We start from the raw sequence: 22,921 nt of genomic DNA on the forward strand, positions 1-22,921 counted from the left end.
AGACTCAATGAGACACGATGCACCTAACCCTGGAGAGACTTGAGGTGCCAGGGAATTGCGAGGTCTGGTGTGGGGGGGTGGAAGTAAGGAAACTGAACATTTAACCTCACCTCTTCACAGACTCCTTATTTACTGCCTTCCTAATGATTAAGCTAAACTTTTGCATAATTTGGCTGCCTCTTTGTGCGATATTAATCTGTAGACTGTGTGGAGTCATATCTTTCTACCTCAAGGTGTTTTTGGACAAACATTTCATTCAGTGTTTTTTTAAATAGTATTTTCTTTCATTTAATATATCTATATTCAGAAGGATGTAATCCAGACTTTCTTTGATAAAATCCACAATATCATGTTGTGCCCCGATTTAGTTCAACATTAATTTCATGCATGAGTTTTTGGATGGTTGGAGCAGAGACTATTTTATCGCTACCAAGTGTTTTGAGTTCGGAGTTATATTTATTAATTCTTATGTTTTATTTTTAAATCAAAGCACAGAAAACCCATGAAATCTGCACTGTCCATCTGGTGTTGATAAATATGTAGAATTTCTTACAATATTCTTGAGACTATTAGTAATACCCTTTATGGAAATGATTAAAATTTTCGTATACTAAATAAAAAGCTAGGCTTTGATGCACAGATCAGTTAGATTGCTTGGTACATCGCTAAAGCTATTAATTATTTCATTACATTTTATTGTTCTCAAAAGATTAGTGCTTTGAAATTTTAATTGTGCTTTACCACTGTAATCTTTCATGTTTTATAGTTCTAGTTCTGATTTTACTTTTATAATCTAGGGTAAACAGGCAGACAGTGCAAGCAAGGGTCCTCAGCACTATTAAATGTTGACAGTGCATATGACACACACTTAAAAAGAAACATAATTTTCTTGTGAGTTTTACTTAATAATGGGATCAGTTGACAAAGTGAAAGCTACAGAAGGTATCCTAATGCCCGGGAAAGGCTTACAAGTATAAGTGGGAGAATGGCACAGAATGCATTGCTTCAAATCTAAAACTTTCATTTTGTAAATTCTTTAATGGAATAACTAATGAAATTTATTGTCTTGTATGTTTGAAACTATAAACTTAACAGCAGTGCTAAATATATATGTTGCATTTATTTTGAAGGACTTTGATTTTTAACACATTAACAAAAGTAATGTAATTTAATGTACTAATAATAAAAAGTAAATTATAATAGTTATGCATCACTAAATAATTCAGCATGTTAATGTTATAAGTTAATGATTTAAATAAATAGATTTCAGTACTTAGCATCTTAGTAGTAAGAAAATCAAAAGCTTAATTAGTGAGATCTTTGCAATGTGGGTTTGTAGATGATTAAGAGTTCAAGTTAAATTCTCACAAAGGTATTTTATATTATTTGGGATTATTGTGAAGGATGTGCTTTCCCTAATTTCCATCTCAGTCTCGTTACCCTTGGAGTAATGGAAGACTACTGATTGAGTTAATTTTATACCTAACCACTTTGCTGAAGTTGTTTATCAGGCTTAGAAGTTCTCTGATGGAACTTTTGCGGTCACTTAAGTATACTATCATGTCATCTGCAGTAAACCATTGGACTGAGCATAGGGTTCCCAATGCAGGAGTTAGACTAAGGACTAAAGGAGCTTAAGGGGTTTGCAACCCCATAGGAAGAAAAACAATATCAACCAACCAGATATCGCAGAGCTCCCGGAGACTAAAACACCAACAAAAGAGTACATGTGGAGGGACCCGTGGCTCCAGCTGTATATGTAGTAGAGGATGGCCTTGTCTGGCTCCAATGGGAGGAGATGCCTTTGTTTCTGTGAAGGCTTGATTCCCCAGTGTACTGGAATGCCAGGGCATGGAGAAGGGACTAAGTGGTTGGCTAGATGGGAGAGCACCCTCCTAGATGCAGGGAGAGGAGACATAGAAGAGAGGGTTGCCAGAGGGGAAGCCATTAGAAAACATTAAATAAAAGAAAAATATTTTTAGACACCCGCAGATCCCTGCCCGCAGCAGCTCTCTGCCCCCAGACCCTGTGAGAGAGAGACCCAACCGCCTGGTCAGGTGGGCACTCCTGAGGCAGCAGAGCGGAAGAGACCACCAACACTGCTCACCCCTGCCCACATCCCTGGCCCAAGAGGAAACTGTATAAGGCCTCTGGGCTCCCGTGGGGGAGGGCCCAGGAGCAGCAGGACCCCTGTGCCTGAGACACCACCAGAACCAGAAGGAAACAGACCGGATAAACAGTTCTCTGCACCCAAATCCCATGGGAGGGAGAGCTGAACCTTCAGAGAGGCAGACAAGCCTGGGAAACCAGAAGAGACTGCTCTCTGCACACACATCTCGGACGCCAGAGGAAAAAGCCAAAGACCATCTGGAACCCTGGTGCACTGAAGCTCCCGGAAACGGCAGCACAGGTCTTCTTGGTTGCTGCCGTTGCAGAGAGCCCGTGGGCAGCACCCCACGAGGGAACTTGAGCCTTGGGACCACAGGTAAGACCAACTTTTCTGCTGCAAGAAAGCTGCCTGGTGAACTCATGACACAGGCCCACAGGAACAGCTGAAGACCTGTAGAGAGGAAAAACCACACGCCCGAAAGCAGAACACTCTGTCCCCAAAACTGACTGAAAGAGAGGAAAACAGGTCTACAGCACTCCTGACACACAGGCTTATAGGACAGTCTAGCCAATGTCAGAAAGAGCACAACAAAGTAACACTAGAGATAATCTGATGTCGAGAGGCAAGCGCAGGAACCCAAGCAACAGAAACCAAGACTACATGGCAACATCGGAGCCCAATTCTCCCATCAAAACAAACATGGAATATCCAAACACACCAGAAAAGCAAGATCTAGTTCCAAAATCATTTTTGATCATGATGCTGGAGGACTTCAAGAAAGACTTGAAGAACTCCCTTGTAGAACAAGTAGAAGCCTACAGAGAGGAATCGCAAAAATGCCTGAAAGAATCGCAAAAATCCCTGAAAGAATTCCAGGAAAACATAAATAAACAAGTAGAAGCCCATAAAGAGGAGACACAAAAATCCCTGAAAGAATTCCAGGAAAACATAAATAAACAAGTAGAAGCCCATAGAGAGGAGACACAAAAATCCCTGAAAGAATTCCAGGAAAACACAGTCAAACAGTTGAAGGAATTAAAAATGGAAATAGAAGCAATCAAGAAAGAACACATGGAAACAACCCTGGATATAGAAAACCAAAAGAAGAGACAAGGAGCTATAGATACAAGCTTCACCAAAAGATTGCAAGAGATGGAAGAGAGAATCTCAGGAGCAGAAGATTCCATAGAAATCATTGACTCAACTGTCAAAGATAATGTAAAGCGGAAAAAGCTACTGGTCCAAAACATACAGGAAATCCAGGACTCAATGAGAAGATCAAACCTAAGGATAATAGGTATAGAAGAGAGTGAAGACTCCCAGCTCAAAGGACCAGTAAATATCTTCAACAAAATCATAGAAGAAAACTTCCCTAACCTAAAAAAAGAGATACCCATAGACATACAAGAAGCCTACAGAACTCCAAATAGATTGGACCAGAAAAGAAACACCTCCCGTCACATAATTGTCAAAACACCAAACGCACAAAATAAAGAAAGAATATTAAAAGCAGTAAGGGAAAAAGGTCAAGTAACATATAAAGGGAGACCTATCAGAATCACACCAGACTTCTCGCCAGAAACAATGAAGGCCAGAAGATCCTGGACTGATGTTATACAGACCCTAAGAGAACACAAATGCCAGCCCAGGTTACTGTATCCAGCAAAACTCTCAATTAACATAGATGGAGAAACCAAGATATTCCATGACAAAACCAAATTTACACAATATCTTTCCACAAATCCAGCACTACAAAGGATAAAAAATGGTAAAGCCCAACATAAGGAGGCAAGCTATACCCTAGAAGAAGCAAGAAACTAATCGTCTTGGCAACAAAACAAAGAGAATGAAAGCACACAAACATAACCTCACATCCAAATATGAATATAACGGGAAGCAATAATCACTATTCCTTAATATCTCTCAATATCAATGGCCTCAACTCCCCAATAAAAAGACATAGATTAACAAACTGGATACACAACGAGGACCCTGCATTCTGCTGCCTACAGGAAACACACCTCAGAGACAAAGACAGACACTACCTCAGAGTGAAAGGCTGGAAAACAACTTTCCAAGCAAATGGTCAGAAGAAGCAAGCTGGAGTAGCCATTCTAATATCAAATAAAATCAATTTCCAACTAAAAGTCATCAAAAAAGATAAGGAAGCACACTTCATATTCATCAAAGGAAAAATCCACCAAGATGAACTCTCAATCCTAAATATCTATGCCCCAAATACAAGGGCACCTACATACGTAAAAGAAACCTTACTAAAGCTCAAAGCACACATTGCACCTCACACAATAATAGTGGGAGATTTCAACACCCCACTCTCATCAATGGACAGATCATGGAAACAGAAATTAAACAGTGATGTCGACAGACTAAGAGAAGTCATGAGCCAAATGGACTTAACGGATATTTATAGAACATTCTATCCTAAAGCAAAAGGATATACCTTCTTCTCAGCTCCTCATGGTACTTTCTCCATAATTGACTATATAATTGGTCAAAAAACGGGCCTCAACAGGTACAGAAAAATAGAAATAATCCCATGCGTGCTATCGGACCACCACGGCCTAAAACTGGTCTTCAATAACAATAAGGGAAGAATGCCCACATATACGTGGAAATTGAACAATGCTCTACTCAATGATAACCTGGTCAAGGAAGAAATAAAAAAAGAAATTAAAAACTTTTTAGAATTTAATGAAAAAGAAGATACAACATACCCAAACTTATGGGACACAATGAAAGCTGTGCTAAGAGGAAAACTCATAGCGCTGAGTGCCTGCAGAAAGAAACAGGAAAGAGCATATGTCAGCAGCTTGACAGCACACCTAAAAGCTCTAGAACAAAAAGAAGCAAATACACCCAGGAGGAGTAGAAGGCAGGAAATAATCAAACTCAGAGCTGAAATCAACCAAGTAGAAACAAAAAGGACCATAGAAAGAATCAACAGAACCAAAAGTTGGTTCTTTGAAAAAATCAACAAGATAGATAAACCCTTAGCCAGACTAAGGAGAGGACACAGAGAGTGCGTCCAAATTAACAAAATCAGAAATGAAAAGGGAGACATAACTACAGATTCAGAGGAAATTCAAAAAATCATCAGATCTTACTATAAAAACCTATATTCAACAAAACTTGAAAATCTTCAGGAAATGGACAATTTCCTAGACAGATACCAGGTATCGAAGTTAAATCAGGAACAGATAAACCAGTTAAACAACCCCATAACTCCTAAGGAAATAGAAGCAGTCATTAAAGGTCTCCCAACCAAAAAGAGCCCAGGTCCAGACGGGTTTAGTGCAGAATTCTATCAAAACTTCATAGAAGACCTCATCCCAATATTATCCAAACTATTCCACAAAATTGAAACAGATGGAGCACTACCGAATTCCTTCTACGAAGCCACAATTACTCTTATACCTAAACCACACAAAGACACAACAAAGAAAGAGAACTTCAGACCAATTTCCCTTATGAATAGCGACGCAAAAATACTCAATAAAATTCTGGCAAACCGAATCCAAGAGCACATCAAAACAATCATCCACCAAGATCAAGTAGGCTTCATCCCAGGCATGCAGGGATGGTTTAATATACGGAAAACCATCAACGTGATCCATTATATAAACAAACTGAAAGAACAGAATCACATGATCATTTCATTAGATGCTGAGAAAGCATTTGACAAAATTCAACACCCCTTCATGATAAAAGTCCTGGAAAGAATAGGAATTCAAGGCCCATACCTAAACATAGTAAAAGCCATATACAGCAAACCAGTTGCTAACATTAAACTAAATGGAGAGAAACTTGAAGCAATCCCACTAAAATCAGGGACTGGACAAGGCGGCCCACTCTCTCCCTACTTATTCAATATAGTTCTTGAAGTTCTAGCCAGAGCAATCAGACAACAAAAGGAGATCAAGGGGATACAGATCGGAAAAGAAGAGGTCAAAATATCACTATTTGCAGATGACATGATAGTATATTTAAGTGATCCCAAAAGTTCCACCAGAGAACTACTAAAGCTGATAAACAACTTCAGCAAAGTGGCTGGGTATAAAATTAACTCAAATAAATCAGTTGCCTTCCTCTATACAAAAGAGAAACAAGCCGAGAAAGAAATTAGGGAAACGACACCCTTCATAATAGACCCAAATAATATAAAGTACCTCGGTGTGACTTTAACCAAGCAAGTAAAAGATCTGTACAATAAGAACTTCAAGACACTGAGGAAAGAAATTGAAGAAGACCTCAGAAGATGGAAAGATCTCCCATGCTCATGGATTGGCAGGATTAATATAGTAAAAATGGCCATTTTACCAAAGGCGATCTACAGATTCAATGCAATCCCCATCAAAATACCAATCCAATTCTTCAAAGAGTTAGACAGAACAATTTGCAAATTCATCTGGAATAACAAAAAACCCAGGATAGCTAAAGCTATCCTCAACAATAAAAGGACTTCAGGGGGAATCACTATCCCTGAACTCAAGCAGTATTACAGAGCAATAGTGATAAAAACTGCATGGTATTGGTACAGAGACAGACAGATAGACCAATGGAATAGAATTGAGGACCCAGAAATGAACCCACACACCTATGGTCACTTGATTTTTGACAAAGGAGCCAAAACCATCCAATGGAAAAAAGATAGCATTTTCAGCAAATGGTGCTGGTTCAACTGGAGGTCAACATGTAGAAGAATGCAGATCGATCCATGCTTATCACCCTGTACAAAGCTTAAGTCCAAGTGGATCAAGGACCTCCACATCAAACCAGACACACTCAAACTAATAGAAGAAAAACTAGGGAAGCATCTGGAACACATGGGCACTGGAAAAAATTTCCTGAACAAAACACCAATGGCTTATGCTCTAAGATCAAGAATCGACAAATGGGATCTCATAAAACTGCAAAGCTTCTGTAAGGGAAAGGATACTGTGGTTAGGACAAAACGGCAACCAACAGATTGGCAAAAGATCTTTACCAATCCTACAACAGATAGAGGCCTTATATCCAAAACATACAAAGAACTCAAGAAGTTAGACCGCAGGGAGACAAATAACCCTATTAAAAATGGGGTTCAGAGCTAAACAAAGAATTCACAGCTGAGGAATGCCGAATGGCTGAGAAACACCTAAAGAAATATTCAACATCTTTAGTCATAAGGGAAATGCAAATCAAAACAACCCTGAGATTTCACCTCACACCAGTGAGAATGGCTAAGATCAAAAACTCAGGTGACAGCAGATGCTGGAGAGGATGCGGGGAAACCTTTAATGACTCCATTGTTGGTGGGATTGCAGACTGGTACAACCATTCTGGAAATCAGTCTGGAGGTTCCTCAGAAAATTGGACATTGAACTGCCTGTGGATCCAGCTATACCTCTCTTGGGCATATTCCCAAAAGATGCCCCAACATATAAAAAAGACACGTGCTCCCCTATGTTCATCGCAGCCTTATTTATAATAGCCAGAAGCTGGAAAGAACCCAGATGCCCTTCAACAGAGGAATGGATACAGAAAATGTGGTACATCTACACAATGGAATATTACTCAGCTATCAAAAACAACGAGTTTATGAAATTCGTAGGCAAATGGTTGGAACTGGAAAATATCATCCTGAGTGTGCTAACCCAATCACAGAAAGACATACATGGTATGCACTCATTGATAAGTGGCTATTAGCCCAAATGCTTGAATTACCCTAGATCCCTAGAACAAATGAAACTCAAGACGGATGATCAAAATGTGAATGCTTCACTCCTTCTTTAAATGAGGAAAAAGAATACCCTTGGCTGGGAAGGGAGAGGCAAAGATTAAAACACAGACTGAAGGAACACCCATTCAGAGCCTGCCCCACAGGTGGCCCATACATATACAGCCACCCAATTGGACAAGATGGATGAAGCAAAGAAGTGCAGACAGACAGGAGCCGGATGTAGATCGCTCCTGAGAGACACAGCCAGAATACAGCAAATACAGAGGCGAATGCCAGCAGCAAACCACTGAACTGAGAATAGGTCCCCCGTTGATGGAATCAGAGAAAGAACTGGAAGAGCTTGAAGGGGCTCGAGACCCCAAAAGTAGTACAATGTCAAGCAACCAGAGCTTCCAGGGACTAAGCCACTACCTAAATACTATACATGGACTGACCCTGGACTCTGACCCCATAGGTAGCAATGAATATCCTAGTAAGAGCACCAGTGGAAGGGGAAGCCCTGGGTCCTGCTAAGACTGAACCCCCAGTGAACTAGACTATGGGGGGAAGGCGGCAATGGGGGGAGGGTTGGGAGGGGGACACCCATAAGGAAGGGGAGGGGGGAGGGGGATGTTTGCCCGGAAACCGAGAAAGGGAATAACACTTGAAATGTATATAAGAAATACTCAAGGTAATAAAAAAAAAAGAAAAAAAAAAGAAAAATATTTTTGGAAGAAGAGGTTCAAGTGAAAAGAAGAGCAACGTTTTACCAACTAAAGACAAAAACCAATATCTTGTGACTATGGCTGTCTTTTTTGGATATAACATATTAAAATATTATAGGACTGAAATCAATACCTTTCTTTATTAGTTATACTAAGTCACAAAATGACTACATTGTTGTTACATAAGAATAGCTTTAGAACGTGCCTGGTTCAGTGGGTGCTAGAAAAAAATTTGCCTGAAATTCTAAATGAAACTTCTGGGATATAACATATTCTGTAATTTGAACTGTTGTATTGTTTGCACTAACATTCAAGAGAGAAGCAGATTGAAAAACATAAATGACACTTTCACAGGATGACACAAATGCTGTGGTCTTCATCAGTGCATAAATTACTAAAAGAATTACTGATAATCCAGGTCAGTAGTTACTGTGATAAGTGTGATTCAGAATTTACTAATTTTTTCTCTAACTTCTCCATCAGGGACCCTGTCCTCAGTTCAATAGTTGGCTGCCAGCATCTGCCTTTGTATTTGCCAGGCTCTGGCAAAGCTACTCAGGAGACTACTATGTATCAGGCATATGACATCAGGCTCCTATCAGCATGTACTTCTTGGCATCTGCTATATTTCTGGATTTGGTGTCTGCATATGGGATGGATCTTCAGGTGGGGCAGGCTCTGGATGGCCTTTCCTTCCATCTCTACTCCACACTTTGTCTCCATAGTTCCTCCTGTGATTACTATTTTTCCCCTTCTAAAGTGGTCTTAAGCATCCACACTTTGTTCTTCCTTCTTCTTGAGCTTCATGGTTTATGAATTTTATCTTGGGTGTTCCATGCTTTTGGGCTAATATCTACTTATCAGTGAGTGGATATCATATGTGTTCTTTTGCAATTGGGTAACCTCACTCAGGATGATATTTTCTAGTTCCATCCATTTGCCTAGGAATTTCATGAAGTCATTGTTTTCAATAGCTGAGTAGTACTCCATTGTGTAGATGTACCACATTTTCTGAATCCATTTTTCTGTTGAAGGACATCTGTGTTCTTTCCAGTTTCTGGTTCTTATGAAAAAAGTCCATTATGAACATAATATACTATGTGTTGATTTTGTATATTGGAGCATCTTTTGGGTATCTGCCCAGGAGTTGTATAGCTGGGTCCTCAGGTATTACTATGTCCAATTGTTCTGAGGAACCTCCAGAGTGATTTCCAGAGTGGTTGTACCAGCTTGCAATCCCACCAACAATGGAGAAGTATTCCTCTTTTTTCATACCTCACTAGCATCTGCTGTCACCTGAGTTTTTGATCTTAGCCATTCTGATTGGTTTGGGGTGGAATCTCAGGGTTATTTTGATAAGCATTTTCCTGGTGACGAAGGATGGTGAACATTTCTTTAGGTGGTTCTTGGCATTTGCAGTCTGCAACCCTATAAGAAGAACAAAATATCACCAACAAAACCACCCAGAGCTCCCAGGGACTAAACTAAGAGTACATTGACCTATGGCTCAATCCATATATGTAGCAGAAGATTGCCTTTTCAGGCATTAATAGGAGGAGGGTCCTTGTTCCTGTCAAGGCCTGATGCCCCAGTATAGGGGAATGTCAGGGCGGGGAGGTGAGAGGGAGAGGGTGGTTGTGTGAGGAAGTAACCTCATAAAAGCAGGCAGAGGGGATAGCAGGTTTCTAGAGGGAAAACCAGGAAAGGGGATAACATTTAAAATGGAAATAAAAAAATTCAATAAAAGAAAAAAAAAGATTTAAAAAATTTACTAACCTAAAATCAAGTTTGAATACTTTATTTACAAAAGAGACAGCAACCTAAAGAAGAACACACCAATTGATTATATAATATCAAATGGTCACTACTGAAAAAATATGAACAAGTAACATTATACATACTGGGTTGTATTCAGACATTTAGGAATATATGCATAGCTAATACATACATATATAAAGCAATAATTAATGAAAATTAAGTCCATGAATTTGAAATAGAGTATGAACAGGTATATGCAGGGGGTGTAGAGGAAGAAAGGAAGAAGTTATATAATTACAATTTCAAAAGATAAATAATTAAAAGTGGAAAATATAATTGTCAGACTGTTGGGCAGATCAGGATGAATTCTAACACAGTATTTTAATAAAATGATAATTGAGTCAAACAAGACAACATGAAAACACTCTCTTAGATAAGACTGATGAGCAAATGTAAATGAAATACATGAGCAGCTGCTGGGGACGCATTCGTTGTACAATCCAACTGTGTTCTCAGTAGCACATGTAAAAAGTGATTACAGTGGAGTTGTATGCATATAACTATACATCCCTCCAACCTAGACTCATGTGTCTTTGTTCTTCAACATTACTCCCAGGGGAATATCAGATGCATATTTTAGGTAGAGAAGTAACAAAACTCTACAAAAGTACACAATGAACTAAAAAGGAATGAAGGCCGAGCTCTTATTTGGATTCAAGCTTAAGTAGGTCATTAACTGAGCACACACTGCTTAGCCTTCTCTCTAAGGTGCATGAGTTATAGGAAAGGACACTAAGTAGATCCTGCAGAGAAATGTGTTTGCTAATGTGTAGCAATCAAAGCTATGTTACATTGTCCTTCCTAGATCACATTTTCTAATCCTTTGCAGACTAGGTTACTGTGTTTCCATTATCAAACATATGTAAAATGTGTCCTTATTTGATGTGAATGAGTTAGGTTGAAAGCTGATCATAGTGTAAATTAACCAAACTTATACCATGACAAACCAGGATATTTGCCAGCCCTTATCAGATAGTACATTGCTGAGTGTTTTTTTAATACCCTGTGTCACTGTATGCTTGTATGTGTGCATACCTGTGTGTGCCCTGACTATTGCTGATGTCAGAGAAAAACCTTGGAGGTCTGTCCTCACCTTCCACCTCATGCATACATAAGGCTAGCACATTACTGAGTTATTTATGAGCAATTAGAAGAAAATTATTTCTTATCATTAAATCGGTGAAATTAATTTATTTCACCTTAGCTCTAAAGACTCTCACAATAAAAAAATGTTACATACATTTTATCCTTTATATAAAATATTATTCAAGAGAGAGATTTTTATTTTTTATGAATTCCAATGTGCAAATGCCACATTAGATTGGAAGCCTCATAGTAAAAATGTAAACATAATTAATATTGAGTAATATATTTTAATGGAATATTTGCTTCCTCAAGAAAAATAATTATGTTTAAAATTATGTTTAGCCTTAGACTAATTTTCATTTCTGCCACATTTTATTACAACTCACCTTTGATAATTAATGGCTACACATTTATTTCCACTTAATGTAGAAAAATAGGAAATTTCTTTCCGTTTCAAATGGGAGAGCTCATATTTTATACATTTCAGTTAGTCTTCTAAATGTTAGTTTACTTATTTAACAAACTTAACTTTTTTATATTCCAACATATTTTCAGAAATTTAAAACTAAATTATTGGTTTAATTATAATTTACTAGCACACCTTTGGTGTTGATAATGTCAATATAATGTTTTCTTTAAGTGGCAAAAGACTGAAATGAAAACATTCATTTTAATATATTTATATCTAATGTCAGTGAAAAATATTCTGGGCATATGAGAAAATAAGGGTTTGGGGAGTTTTGATGTGTGTTCTAAATGTAATGAGTTAATACAATATGCTATTTTATTAATTTTAAAGCTTTACTACATAAACATGTTCATGTAACCATTTAATCACGTTTTTGGAGACAAGATATGAGGAAACATTTTGAACCAAGAGGAATGGTGTGGCATGGCATCGCTGTCATATAATGTCATATGATACAATGACAAATAATGTTAATTTGTTAATAGCTCATTGTTATCCTTCACAAATTAGTAGTAGTTGGATAAATTCAGAATCACTATTCTTATGGTTAAAGATAGTTTCTCTGACTCTCAGACTACATGTGATTAAAGGACCCAAAAGCTTTTGCAAGAAAATGCATGACCTGTTGCCGTGAAGTGTGTTGCTGTTCAGCAAGAAGCACACCTACCAGACACCTGCTGTTCACGTTGTAGGATCTCTTGGGACCAGATTAGAAAGGATGTCAATGCATTAAGATGTTATTTTAACTAATTAATAAGCAACGTGTTCCTTTTAGTAAAGGGTCAAAGCCAAAGTCTTGTGCTGACATAACCTTTAGTATTGGAGCTCCACTGGGTGAGAATATTTTATACAGGAAGTGACTCACAATTCAGAAGGGGAGGTGGTAAAAGAAAGGAGCTTGGGGGTGAAGAGAAGAGAAGACAAAGCAGATAGTTGTGTTGTTCATGGCTCTCCAGGCACTGTAAGATTTGAAAAGACCACATTGAAAGGTGGTTTAATGAGGGCAGTATGAGACCAGAAATTAGATTTTTGAAATACTGAATGTGCTTTAAGTTATGTTCTACTTCAAAAAGTGTTTTCTACCTTTGGCCTGACGATGAGCTTTCAGATTTAAGTCCATTAACCACTTACTTGTAAGTGTGAATGAAAATTTGACTACCTCTATAGACCCAATAGGTGAAGTTCAGTCTCATATATGTGTTCTCACATTCAGAATCTCCTTTATTGTATATTCAGAATTTTATATTTGAAGTACTTTTACCACTGCACAGACAGTAACTTAATATCATGGGTATTTTATAGTGCCCTTTAAATGGTAGTGTGATACTACTGAGGTTTTGTTTTGTTTTGATTTGATTTTCTGACACTGGACATATATATCACATGGCTGTATGGCTGTCTTGTTATGTTTCCTAACCTGTTTTTTAATTTGTAAATCTATCAAATGCCATTTTGGTGATTTAAAATTTTGTCAGCTATACAGTAAAGTTTCTCAAACATTTTTGTTCTGGTTTCCTTTTTTGCTGGGAGTATGTTTAATCATTTAAGAAGATAGCAAGGACCTTCTCGAGGCTGCTAATTCACATAGCTTCAAAAGAAAACAGAACATCTTTTTGTCTTTATTAATTTACTTATTCACTTTACATGCTGATGGCACTGCTCCTTTCCTCCCAGACTCTCCTCACACAGCCCTTTCCCCATTTCTCTCCCCCTTCTCCACTGAGAAAGGGAAGGGCCCCCTGGGTACCTCTCCACCCTGACACATGAAATCACTTCCAGTATAGCCAAATGGTCTGCCACTGAGACCAGAGAAGGCACTCCATTAGGGGAATAGGATCCAAAGAGTCAGGCACAGCCCCAGTCCCGTTGCTGGGAGGCATGCATGAATACCAAGCTCCATATTTGCTACACATGTACAGAGGACCTAGGTCTAGCCTATGTATGCTGTTCGGTTTATGATTCAGTCTCTGAAAGCCCAAATGGTCAAGGAAATAAACAAATAAACAAACAAACAAATAGCAAAAGCCAAAACATGACCTGAGTGTTTAGAGCTGTACGTATTTTTTTGAAGAACTGTTTAACTCTTTTCATATCCAAAATACTTATTTCTTGAGAAAAAAATACTTATAAAAACATCATTTTACCAATTCACTTTGTGTGTAAATGGACATGAAATGTTCATTTAAAATTCATGTAGATATATTCAATATTCCTGTGTCTTTCTTATTATCTTTTTAAATAATTTTATAGTACTAGATATTTAATCAAAAATATTGGGTATACCAAGCAAGTCTATTCTTCCGATATCTCTGACCTGTGCTGTTTTATAATACCTAGAAATTACAGAATTTTATTCTAGGATGCTGGAAAGGCTGTCTCTAAGATATCCCTAAAGATTAATAACAGCACTGCTTGTTACATTTCTTTGTTTATCCTATGATATCTGTCAATATCTGTAATACTATTGCACTTTAAATGAGAAATTACATTTGCATTCCTGATGCATTAAGGAATATTAAATATAATGAAGTATTAGTATAACATTAAAATACTCTTGGTTTTACCTCTATGAAGGTTTGGCATATGACACGACATTAATGACTTATAATCTAATGTTTTCATTGACTTTTGAGTTGAAAGGAATTCTTGTATACAGTTATTGTCGCTGAACACTGCATACATTATTTATGTTTCCATATGATGAGTCCTTTGCTTAATAAATGAATGTCAATTGAATTACGTTTGTCTTAACATGTATGAAAGCATGGTGAGCAAATTTAGAAAGTTCTAGGACCCTTATCTGACTTAAAATGACATAAGAAAAACAAGATCCAAATCATTTAAATCATAAAATCAAAGCAGAAACAGACAGTGGTAATTTTAATCCATAGCTCCACATGCAGTAAGTGGCTCGCAGCAGCACACATCAGAACGAAAGAAAGAGGTAAAATTCCAACCCAAACTGCAGGTTTGTAAACTTTTAATTTTTAGTCAATATTGTGCTAGCAATAAAGTGAGCTGCATTAGAGCACTTCATACACACATGTTATGATACATTATCTGTGTTTTATTACCACATTTCCGTCACCAATTCCTCCACTCTGGCTGTTAATGTACAAGTTCAATGCCCCCCCTTTGCCTTTATTATATTAATATCCATTACCCTTTCTGTGCCCCCTATAACTCTACAACCAATCTCAAGTTTTTAATCCTTAATTAACATCTTAGGGAAAATAAAATATTTTTATTTTGCAACTTTGTTTTATATTTTGCAATGGAACAAAATTTCACCATTCATGTATACCATATTATTTCAATGCATGTTGATATATAGGCATCTTTGTTCACTATGTTCTCTGCTATAACTAGTGCATCAATAAAGATGAGTATGAGAGAATCCTCTGTGTGTACACATGAGAGGTGTATAGCTTGGTCACAGGGTAGTTTTATTGATATTTTTGAGGAATCTTTGATGAATACTTTAGTGAGTTTGAAGGTTTTCATTCCAGCAGCAAAGTAGCCTGTTGCATCTTCCCCCAAATGCCTGTAAGTATTTGGTTTGTTTTCTTCAGTCACCATTCTGCATAGGGCTCTAAGACTACAGTTTGCACTAGTCTGCATACCCTCTGAATCGCTGAATTCTTGACACATATCTTCTGCTCCTTCAGTCCTTTCTCTAACTCCTCCACTGAGGACCCTGTTCTTAGTTCAATGTACGGCTGCAAGTATCCCTCTCTCTGTATTTGTCAGGCTCTAGCAGAGTCACTCAGGAGACAGCTATATCAAGCTCCTGTCAGCCTGCACTTCTAGGCATTCACAATATTGTCTAGGTTTGGTGGCTGTATATGGGATGGATCCGCAGTTGAGGCAGTCTCTGGGTAGCCGTTCCTTCAGTCTCTGCTCCACATTTTGTCTCCATATTTCCTCCTGTGAGTATTTTTGTTCTCCCTTCTAAGAAGGACTGAATCATCTACACTTTAGTCTTCCTTATTCTTGAGCTTCATGTGGTCTGAGAATTGTATCCTGGGTATTATCAGCTTTTGGGCTAATATCTACTTATCAGTGAGAAAGCACTCTTTCTTGTCAACCATCATTCTCTCAAACACTTACGGATGCTATGTTTTTTAAAAGTTAGACTAATAAACTACACTAAAAGAAGCAAAGACATTCTTCTCATAACACAATGAATCAAATTCAGATGTCAATTCATAGTGGAAACCTGTCGTAGACATTGCCACCTCTCTTTCTTTTTCTGTCATTTTTTATTGGAAGTTTCTTTATCTGCATTTCAGATATTATCCCCCTTCCTGGTTTCCCCTCTAGAAACCCCCTATCCTATCCATGTAACCCTTGCCTCCAGGAGGGTGTTCCCCTACTTCCTCTCACCTCCCCACAATGGTATTCCCCTAAACTGGGGCATCGAGTCTACTGTGTTAATAATACTCAAACACAACATATTTTTTATCTTCATCAATAAATTTCCTATAAAATGTAGATCTGAGAGAAAGAGAGTGAGAGTAATGGGACTGGAGGAAGAAATAACCTGACTGCCTTTTTACTGCTCTGTGGTCTTTCTTAGAGCACTGAAAGCATCTGTTAGAATTAACAGTGAGTCCAGATTTTCATAACAGAAGTTCTGTTTAGTCTGCAATTGTAAGTAAAAGTGAGGAAATCTAAACTCCCTAATAGTTTTCTTGTTGAATTTTAAATAATAATCTGCATAGATGGCAAATAATGAATCCTAGTATATTATTATACTGCTTAGTTCAAAACTGAAGGAATATTTTCAGAAAAACAATGCCTAAACTTTTAAAAAAGCAATCTGAAATCATAAAATAACAGCATTATTTTACAATAGAATAATATGCCAAATTGAAGTATAGAGCTAAACTTACAAGCGGGTTGGCAAACAGAAAAAGAGAGCAGAATAATTTTGACAAGCCTAACTCCTATTAAATGCTCCAGCTTTACATTCTGAGTTGAGAATTTAATCGTTATTATGAAGTGTCTTCTATTCAAAATCATTCAGTGAATCTTTCAGTTATTAATTGCACATGGGATTTGCTTTGCAATATGATATCTCTTCTGGAAATGAAGTTATAACACAAGCTATGTGAAAATTTACAAGGTGCTAATGAGCTTTCTTCAAACACCACAAATTATTTAAGTAACTTAATGCTGTTGTTATTTTTTACAGTGTCAAAGGAGTTTTCACACTAATGTGAGGCAGGCACATAATTTATTTCTCTGTTTCCAAACTTCCAAGTATAAATTAAAAACATAAGCATAATGTCAAAGAGAATGACATTAATTTATTTCTTTCAAATGCTTATATATTCAAAAGTATTTTTATTACCAGAAAATAGATACTTATATGATTGATTTTCATGCTTAGCAATCTAAATTTTATCATAGATTTGATACAGAAATGTATAAAGGTGTGCTATTATTACATTGAAATAGAATATGGAATTTCTATAGATGTTAATTGTATTTACTAAATTAAAATTTAAATCATGTATGTGTTTATACTAAAAACCTATATATAGTAATGGTTTTTTATAGCACACTTGAAAGTCAGTTTGCTTCTTATACAGAAACGTATGCATTAGCTAAATATACATTTTCCAGTGCTTTCCATACTTTTGCTGCCCACCGCCCCGCCACCTCCCCCCCCTACAAGAATAGAAGGACAAGTTAATTGCAGTGATGGGGAAAGCAAAGGTCTTGAGCTTACAATAGGAATTTCAAAGGAGAAGAAGTTAAATTTGGGCCTTACTTGGAACTTGATTTCCTTCAAATCCTTGCAAAATTATTGATGAGGCTCCAAACATAATAATTGGGAAAACAGGAAGGGGTAGAAAGGTGAACAAGATTTTTATGATCTCACATGATAATATGTATATCGATAAGTTCAGACATGTTTAGATTTCTACAAATAAAAAAATTGGCATAATATAATATTTCCTTGTCTATGTGAAATACTAAGTTTTTTCTACATGTGTAAAACACATTTATTGCATAGAAAGAAGAATGAGAACTTGTCAGATGACCAGTTATCCACTATTTCTGCATCTTAGGCTCTTTCTCTTTCTTTATTGGATTTTTTTATTTACCTTTTGAATATCCACTTTCCAGGTTTCCCATCCATAAACCTCCCCCCATTCCACCACCCAACCATTTCACTTCCTTCTATGAGGCTGCTTTTTTCCCCACCTGCTCCTTCCCACCTCCCTGCCCTGACATTCTCCTACACTGGGGCATTTACCCTTGGGTGAACCAAGGGCTTCTCCCCCCATTGGTGCCCAACAAGACCATCCTCTGCTACATATGGATTCCACGGATCTTTCCATGTGTTCTCTTTATTAGTGACAGGATTAATAAGACAAATCCAGTAAATGGGTTGTTTGTTTGTTTTTTTTAGTTTGGTTGTCTTTGTGTGTGTGTGTCTATGTGGTGAAATGAGTTTCTTAAAGAGTTTTGTTAAGTCAAGTGCTTGATTTGATGTAGGTTTCAGTTTTGTTAAATTTTAATTATTATTTTATCTTATTTTAAAACTTATATTGGATTCAAATACACTAGTGATGGCCTACTCTGCACTATGCTATCACAGCAAGGTAATTTATGGACAACGAAAATATATTACTGTGGTTGCTAGGAAGTCTAACTTTAAGATCAAATGTGAGAGAAAGCTTAATGTAAGAGGGGGAGAAATGGGGCTGGATTTTTCTCATTATGATGGATGTTCATGCCCTTCAACATGGCAACCAATCAAGATATATTTACATCTAGAAAGTTGTATTTAATTCATAACTCTGCTTCTATTACAGGATCTTTGGTGGGCGTCTGGTAAGTCTTAAGCTCTCCTGCTGTACTCAAATTACTTTCTTCTCACAGGCGAATCAATGCTTGTCATGTCAATAGTCCTTCCAGCATCAACTTAACATGTTGCAGCATCAACTTTGTTCATATTTAAATTCAAGTGACTTAGATATGTAAGATTTAAGTTAAAATGTCACCTCTATGTAAAATGACATTAACACTTTTAATTATCTAGTTAATTAACCATCAGAGAAGCCCCTTTAACTTCTGACTTTTCTGTATCTGCCTCACTTCGTGTGTGCTCAGACTTTAGTCATGGAACACAAAATCCAGTTTTATGGGATGTAGGTTAACAAATCCAGTGCTTCCTGACTGTGGAGCAAACACCCTTCCAATTGACCTATATCTCAAACAGAGCTCATAAAACTTCACTACATTCTCCTTGTACTGCATATTCCACACGCTGGTCATCCTGTGATAGAATGTGGATACTCCTCCTTTGTGCATTTTCTGGACCCAGTTCACTCAGAATTCTCTAAGTGTTAAGATTCTTTAACATACAGTTTTTTTTCTTTAGCATAAATTTTTTAGATGTTTTCTGTTTGGGAATCTTCTATGATGTTCCACTTTCATGAATAAACAGATTTTGTCCAAGTAACATTTCTGCATTTTGTCAATTTTATATGAAGCTAACTGCTTGCATATGACACTTTCATAAGTCACTAGGACACTAGCCTATGCTTGATACTTTAAGTCAAGCATGGTTCTCCATATGGTCATAGAGTATGTGTGTCTGTAAAGATTATATCATGCTATAATATCAAGGTTTGGTGTGACTCTGGGTAGAGGACTGAGACTCAGATTGGCTTGTTTACGGCCTGATTATATCAGCCTCTATCATTCTAACATAAAGCAGAAGTCAGAGTGTTAGACTAACAGCACCAACAAGGAAGTTTACACATTTCCTTTGTGACTCTGTCCCCTGAAGGCAGATATCTGAAAGTATCATGTCAGGGTCATACAGAAGCAATTAGTTTCAATAAATGATTAGATTCAATAAATGATAAAAATGCAGAAATGTTACATGGGCAAAATCTATTTATCCATGAAAGTGGAACATCATAGACTATCTCAAATAGAAAGCATCTAGCAAAATTTACTCCCTCCATAGTGTTTGTAGGACCTTTGGGACATTTTCTCATTGTCTTGATATAGATCACCTTATTCCTTCTACCTTGAGAAATGAAATCACTAGTTTAGACCCTTAGATGTCCCCCTAGAAATGCTTCCTAACTCAACTAGTTCAGCCAACATTTTCCAATCTACCTACTTTGCAGTTACCCATTAGACCTTCAAAGTATATTTCCATTCTCTTACATTACTCCTAATATCTGTAGTTTAAAAACTATAGAGTCTCTGTAATATTTTACAAAGAAATTTCAAGACAAGATAGTCTAATTAATTTTTCTTTAGCTCCTCACTCTCATAAAACCTTAAGACACAGACACACAAGTCCTTCCTGTTCTTAGTGATCACATTTTTTAAAAAAAATTATTATTCAATCTTCTCTTTTTACAGTTCAGTCCTTATCCCCCTCCAGTTCTGTTTTCCAACATATCCTCATTCCATTACTCCATCCCCATCTCCAAGAGGATGTCTCCACCACAGACCACCCCTACCAGACCTTTCTACTCCCTGGGCCTCAAGGTTCTCTAAGGTTAGGTGCATCTTCTCTCACTGAAGCCAGACCAGGCAGTCCTCTGCTGTATATGTGTTGATGGTCATATATCAGCCGGTGTATTCTGCCTCACTGGTGGCTCAGTGTCTGAGAGATCTTGGGGATCCAGGTTAGTTGAGACTGCTGGTCTTCCGGCTGGTCTGATATGCTCAGAATCTATAGGAAAATTTAGACCTTCCAGTGTTGCCTCTTCTTAAAAGCCAGGATTTGCTGAGCATACTCCTTTAATGGTTGTGTTTGTTTGTTTGTCTGTTTTCTATATTCCTTCCAGATGCTTCCAAGCAGCTCCAGGACAGTGCACAAATATTTAGTTATATAATACAGCATTAAAAGCAGCCACAAAGTTGAACGAACATCTATTTTAGTTTAACTTGCACCTTTATAGTAGAATATTTGAGTCTAACTAATGTGGAACCAATAAATGTGTTATAGCTCTGAAGGATGAGAAAGCAGAGGCCTCAGGGATAGTCTAGTACCTGCCTCCTTGAACTGTCATTTCTTAGTGAAAATGGAAGAAGAGGGCATTCACAAGAGAGACACGAGGTTCAATATTTTCTATCAGGAACCTGCTTTCATGATGTTGCATTCATTCCCATAATGATTTTGATAGCAAAGGCACTGGCATTACTTATTCACCCATTAGCTATCTCAGTGCTTATGTCTTTTCCCCTGGAGATTACAGTTCTAACATTTGAGTCTAGAGTACATTGAAGTCCTACTGAACAATAGCAACAGCAGTAATCACATAAGCAATGACAGCTCATCAAGATTTTTAAAGGTACTTTATAATTAATTCATTTCTTGAATACATGCCTATCCTTTTACAAGCCCTTAGTAAGGCAGTGCTAAGAGTGGCTGAAGAACAAATGCTGCCTTGTAGTAGTTGGAAGTTAGTGTGAAGCATGATGTTTGGCTGATGGTTTGAAATGAGCTGCACTCTTTACAACTTAGCAGTGTGTACGGCCGCTGTCAGCAAGGGTAGGAGCAAGTCTCTATGTTGTTAGTTGAAGGTATGTTAACAGAGAGCTGTAGTATTTATATGTGATGTAAATCCTGGACATGTTTGGAGATGTTGAGCATATTAATTCGTTTCTGATCTAAAACAACATTTATGCCATCTCATGCCAGTATTATTTCAGGTATGGTTTTGGACATGTACCATATCACAGCCTTCTCCCTGTTCTACAAGAAGATGCTATATTCCTGGATGCTTTCCAACAACATAGGCTACCGAATACTAACCATCCAGAAACTCTGGTTACACATAGCTGTGATTTTATTCAGGAAGAGAGTAATTTTATTGACAGATATTTTAACACTTGGATAGTTACCGGGTCACTGTTTTTCTTAGAAGATATGACTGTTCGAATTCTCATTGTTTCTCTAATTTAATATTGCAGTTTTAAACTATATTGTAACTTTCAGGTGATTTACTCAACTCTGAATCACTGTTATTAACAGATATAAATTTATTTAAATGTATCAGAAATTTTCTAAGCACTATAGAAGTCAAAATCAAAATACATGCATTTGTTAATCTTAGACACTAGGGTTTAGCTTGGAATTTGATTATACGTAAGTATATATAAATATACATGATATATGATGTATAATATAACATAAACTGCTTCCCCTCTCTATAATTCTCACAGTTTTCCCTGCTTTTCCTCCTATCTGGATTGGCCCCCTGATGTTTCTCATTATACAACTAACAGGCTTTTAAGAGATAATAATTAAATAAAGTTAAGTACAATGAAATATAATAAGATAAATAAAGTCTATACATCATAGCTGGATAACAGAACCACAAAAAAAGGCAAAGAGTCCAAGAGAAGGCAGGATAACCAGAGGACCACACTCAAGAATCTCACAAAACTACTAAGCTGGAACACATAATGTGACTATATAAACAGTGAATAGAGTAAAAAGAGAGAAGAAAAACATTTAAAAATAAAAATAAAAAAATAAGCTAAAATAGGAAGTTTTTTATTGGATTTTTTTTTTGGTTCTTTTTTTCGGAGCTGGGGACCGAACCCAGGGCCTTGCGCTTCCTAGGCAAGCGCTCTACCACTGAGCTAAATCCCCAGCCCCCGGATTTTTTTAATTTGAATTTCAAACGTTATCTCTTTTCCTGGTTTCCTGTTAAAAACCCCCATTCCTTCCTCCTCTCCCTTCTTCTATGAGGGTACTCCCCGTCCCTAACCACCTACCCTTTTCTGCCACAGGGTTCTGACATTCCCCTACGCAGGGGGGTACAGCCTTGGCAGGACCAATGGATTTTCCTCCCATTAGTGCTCAAGGAGGCCATCCTCTGCTACATACGCAGCTGCCTTTTTCAACATGAAGAGATAACTAGACAAGAAACCTTCAAATGCGCCATTGAGCTTTTATTGGCTATCTACTGCTGAGCATGCATCCCCTTAGAGTAGTTTGT

This window comes from Rattus norvegicus, chromosome 2 (assembly GCF_036323735.1).
Source record: "Rattus norvegicus strain BN/NHsdMcwi chromosome 2, GRCr8, whole genome shotgun sequence".
In the NCBI taxonomy this organism is placed as follows: domain Eukaryota; kingdom Metazoa; phylum Chordata; class Mammalia; order Rodentia; family Muridae; genus Rattus; species Rattus norvegicus.